General features: G+C 43.0%; 1 long non-coding RNA gene across 1 annotated transcript; it reads right to left on the bottom strand.

Moving 5' to 3' along the window:
* Positions 1-3007: 3007 nt before the first annotated feature.
* Positions 3008-4171, bottom strand: LOC121008956. Its single transcript, XR_005780656.1, has 3 exons — positions 4080-4171; positions 3310-3391; positions 3008-3060 (listed from the first exon to the last, which is right to left on the bottom strand). It is a non-coding gene; the product is annotated as an uncharacterized LOC121008956 (long non-coding RNA).
* Between the last annotated feature and the right edge of the window lie 1203 nt (positions 4172-5374).

The following is a 5374-nucleotide window of genomic DNA, read 5'->3' as shown; positions in this document are numbered from 1 at the left end:
TGTTGTCACATGTACCACATAGCCAGTACTTGCCAGATATTCCTGCAGCTCCTTTAATGTTGCTGTAGGCCTCTTGGTCCCTCCTAGACCAGTTTTCTTCTTATCTTTCCATCAATTTTGGAGGGACAGCCAGTTCTTGGTTAGCTAGGTTGCAAATAACCGTTTCTTCCCTTTTAGGATTAGCTAGCCGGGGTCTCTTCGCCCCGATTCAATACGAAGAGTGGTGGCAGCAATCATTTTATTTTACCGATTGTACATACAATCGCCATTGTAACATGTATGGGCACACCAACCAATCTTAAACGACTACTGTGCTCACAGTGGATTCGCCTCCAGAAGTCTCTAGTGGACGAGACCTGTATGGCAACTGTGGCATAGGTCGACGGGATTGGCGGGTTGTTGTCACACAGGCCTCAATCAATATTTGGTAGAAACAGGTATATTGAACCCCTTAATCAGTATTTTGTGGAAGAAGGTATATTGCAGCCCTCAATCACTGTTTTGTTGAAGCAGGTATATGAAACCCCTTAATCAGTATTTTGTGGAAGCAGGTATATCACACCCCTCAATTATTATTTTTTGCCACAACAGTTATATCACACTACCCTGTTTATTTGGGGCAACAGGTATATCACAGCCCTCAATCAGTATTTTGTGGAAGAAGGTATATCACACCCCATAATCATTTTTTTTTGCAATTAGTTGTTCCAATAGCGCTTGTCACGCTATATAGCTGCGGTATCGCAGCAGAACCGCACACAACTGCTGCACAATACAAATCCACTATAATATACTTTCTATGTTAGAAAGTATATTATAAGTATATCACACCCCTCAGTATATCACACCTATCGATAGCACACCTATACCAGTCCTTAAAAGGACTTTTGTGGCCCTATTAGCTAGCGTTTGATGTCCCTAACAGTCTGTCCCTGCTCCACACAGCATCCTCTCCATATAATGGTAAAACATAGAATGTAAAATAACTGCCAGATCGGGTTCTTTTATAGGGTGGGGGTTTGTCCATGTGCTGAAACATCTCAATTGGCTGTCCTGTCTAACCTGATGGATGTGTCATGGGTCAAAGTTCGGTGTAATGCAAAAGAATAACATCGCCATATGTTCGCATGTTCGTCGAATCGCGAACTAGAAAAGTTCGCCGTGAAACAACCGCCAGGCGAACTGCAAGGCCATCTATACTTGTAAGAGCAACAAGGTTCCTGGGCTCCTGATCATGTGTAAAGGGGCTTATTTAAAGCTTTTCGGATTTGACCCAGACTGTTTACTGATCCTGCTTTTTATCATGTTGCATAGACTCTGTCATCCCTGACCTTTGCTATGTATGCCCACACTTGAATACCACCTGCGAACCATCAGCATTTACTATTAGAGACCACTTGGAAGATGTCATCTGTGCAGACTACACCCAGCTAAGGGTACTTTCGCACTATCGTTTTTGTTTTCCGGTATTGAGTTCGGTCACAGGAGCTCAATACCGGAAAAAAACTGGTCAGTTTTATCCTAATGCATTCTGAATGGAGAGCATTCCGTTCAGGATACATCAGTTCAGTCCCTATTACGTTTTTTGGACAGAGAAAATACCGCAGCATGCTGCAATTTTATCCCCGGCCAAAAATACTGATCACTTGCCAGAATGCCGGATCCGGCATTAAAGGGTTTCTACCACTTCGTTTTCACATAATTAGCTTTCAGACACTAGCGATCCGCTAGTGTCTGCTCTACCGAATCATCCTAATATAATAGCTTTTGGGGCAGCCGTTTCGCTAGAAAAAAAACTTATATTGATATGCTAATGAGCCTCTAGGTGCTATGGGGGCGTCATTAGCCCCTAGAGGCTCGGTCTACCTTCACAAAATGCCGCCGCCCAGCGCGTCCCTCCAGCCCGCCCATCTCCTCCGGAATGCGATCCTCCCTGTGAGCATATGTATTCGGCGCATGCGCAGTGAATGTCTGACCGCTTTCTGCACAGACATCTCCACTGCGCCTGTTCCTCGGAGCACTATGACGTCATCGGCGCAGGCGCAGTGGAGATGTCTGAGCAGGAAAGCGGTCAGACATTCACTGCGCATGCGCCGAATACATACGCTCACAGGGAGGATCGCATTCCGGAGGAGATGGGCGGGCTGGAGGGACGCGCTGGGCGGCGGCATTTTGTGAAGGTAGACCGAGCCTCTAGGGGCTAATGACGCCCCCATAGCACCTAGAGGCTCATTAGCATATCAATATAAGTTGTTTTTTTTTTTGCGAAACGGCTGCCCCAAAAGCAATTATATTAGGATGGTTCGGTAGAGCAGACACTAGCGGATCGCTAGTGTCTGAAAGCTAATTATGTGAAAACGAAGTGGTAGAAACCCTTTAATTTACATTAAAGTGTATTAGTGCCGGATCCGGCATTAAGTGTTTCGGCTTTCAGGTCTGCGCATGCCACGCAAATTTTTTTTATACCGGATCCGTTTTTCTGCATGACTCTGGAGAGACGGGTCCGGTATTGCAATGCATTTTTCAGATGGATCCGCATACGGATCCTTCTGACAAATGCCATCATTTTGGGTCCGGATTGCCTGCTGGAATCCGCTGCTGCAAGTGTTAAAGTACTCTGATTCCTAAACCCAACTATCTACACAAAGAGGAAGGTAGCAGTAAAAAAAGGAGCTAGAGGTGAAAGGTCACAGTGCAGAGATGTGTCACATTGTCCTTCCTGCAAAAAATATTTTAAAAAATCCTCTATTCACATGCTGCAAAAATCAAACAATAAAAATAAAATCAGATTTTTTAATAGTTTTATTTAAGGGAATGAATAAAAATTATTTAATGGTGAAAAAAAATAAACAGAATTAAACGAAGCCAAATTCTGGGTGGTGGGGAAAATGGGAAATTTGAATTTTTCATGTTGGATGTACCACACTTCCATCCTCCTCTTCGTCCTCTTCTCCTTCCTCCATTCTTCTCCATATGAGCATTGTTTGAATGTCACTTGGCTTATCAATAAGAACTTCTTTCAGTTCATCATCTTCCTCTTTGCATCTTTCCTTTTTCATTCTAAAATAAGAAAATAATAAGACATCAGTAATAATCCAATATAGAAGACAATGAGGCCATGTGGTGGAGGTGAGACAGTGGAGAGCTGTCATATAGACCCTCAGATACTTCTACCCTCATGGACAAGGTAGACAACCTGGTGTCTTCTAAGGGAACACAATTCAGTTTTCTACCTATGACGGTGAGAGAGACAGAGAAGCGATTTCTAGTACAATATTGTCTCCTGTGTGGAGGACATCATTCACTTACCTCAGAAAGAAACAGATGGCACCAAGTAAGACGCAAAGGAAAACACTGACCAAGACAGTGAGCACCACAGTAAGCATCAAATCTACAAAAGAAGATATTGGGGTCATTTACTAAACAGAAATACGAAAAACTAGGCGTATTTCAGGCACAAAAGTCATTTGCGCTGCAATCTGCAACCTCTCCCCACTCATGCCAGGTCTAAAAAAAATGGGTGTGGTGTGGGAAGGGAAGGGGACGGGAATGGGCCGGCAGGCCTGTCTCATTCATTATTTTCTATGCCCGGTTTAAGCGTAGAAAATGGTCTAAATGTAAGACAGCTGGGTAGTGGGGAAATTCCGGTCTTAATAAATGTGTCCCATAATCTGTATAAATGTGAAGTATTCCATGTATAACTATATTATACAACAAAGGCATCACGCTTAATCATCTTAAGGTAAGTTATAGATCTCTACATAGGTCGGGAGACATTGGTTGGCAACATCGAGACAGCTGACCTCCTCCCAGGAGGGGATAGATTTATGGGAAATGATGCATCATGAGAACTAACTTTAAAGAATCAAAAATCTTTTCATTCTGTCATTTTATGGCCAGAAATGAGACTGTCCTGGTATGACATTTCTTCTAGATATGGAACCATCAATTACATGTATGATGCACCGAAGAAGGAAGGACAAATCCATGGTGTGGACTAATGAGAAGAAGACACACCGCAACCTACAATTTCAGAAGAACAGACGTGGAGAGAAAAAGCTATGAATTCCAGGACTTACCAGTATCCATGTCGCCTCTTCTCCTTTACTCTCTATCAAAGAATCTATTGACCGATCATCCAGTATACAGCCGACACGGCATTGTGACATCATCACGCCTGATAATAGTGCCCCTTCTAGAACGACTGCAGAATAGTGACATCATCATTAACCCTTGAGTAATCATGTCCATAATGTGATACACTGGGGAGGAATACTAAGTGTAATGCACCGAAACAATAGAGTACAGGACATGCGCCAAATTTATTCTGTGTATTAGACAATTTCCCAAAAAGAGGCCAGAATAGGAGGAATTGTAAAATGTTTCATATCTGTTACAGATATGAGCCATTATGGCATACAATATATATATATATATATATATATATATATATATATACACTCACCTAAAAAATTATTAGGAACACCTGTTCTATTTCTCATTAATTGCAATTATCTAGTCAACCAATCACATGGCAGTTGCTTGAATGCATTTAGGGGGGTGGTCCTGGTCAAGACAATCTCCTGAACTCCAAACTGAATGTCAGAATGGGAAAGAAAGGTGATTTAAGCAATTTTGAGCGTGGCATGGTTGTTGGTGCCAGACGGGCCGGTCTGAGTATTTCACAATCTGCTCAGTTACTGGGATTTTCACGCACAACCATTTCTAGGGTTTACAAAGAATGGTGTGAAAAGGGAAAAACATCCAGTATGCGGCAGTCCTGTGGGCAAAAATGCCTTGTGGATGCTAGAGGTCAGAGGAGAATGGGCCGACTGATTCAAGCTGATAGAAGAGCAACGTTGACTGAAATAACCACTCGTTACAACCGAGGTATGCAGCAAAGCATTTGTGAAGCCACAACACGCACAACCTTGAGGCGGATGGGCTACAACAGCAGAAGACCCCACCGGGTACCACTCATCTCCACTACAAATAGGAAAAAGAGGCTACAATTTGCACGAGCTCACCAAAATTGGACTGTTGAAGACTGGAAAAATGTTGAGTCCGAATTTGGCGTAAACAGAATGAGAACATGTATCCATCCTCTGATGGCTACTTCCAGCAGGATAATGCACCATGTCACAAAGCTCGAATCATTTCAAATTGGTTTCTTGAACATGACAATGAGTTTACTGTACTAAAATGGCCCCCACAGTCACCAGATCTCAACCCAATAGAGCATCTTTGGGATGTGGTGGAACGGGAGCTTCGTGCCCTGGATGTGCATCCCTCAAATCTCCATCAACTGCAAGATGCTATCCTATCAATATGGGCCAACATTTCTAAAGAATGCTATCAGCACCTTGTTGAATCA

Source organism: Bufo bufo, chromosome 7, assembly GCF_905171765.1.
Source record: "Bufo bufo chromosome 7, aBufBuf1.1, whole genome shotgun sequence".
Taxonomy (NCBI): domain Eukaryota; kingdom Metazoa; phylum Chordata; class Amphibia; order Anura; family Bufonidae; genus Bufo; species Bufo bufo.
The sequence above is the reverse complement of the archived record's forward strand: the minus strand, read 5'-3'. Positions and strand labels throughout refer to the sequence as shown.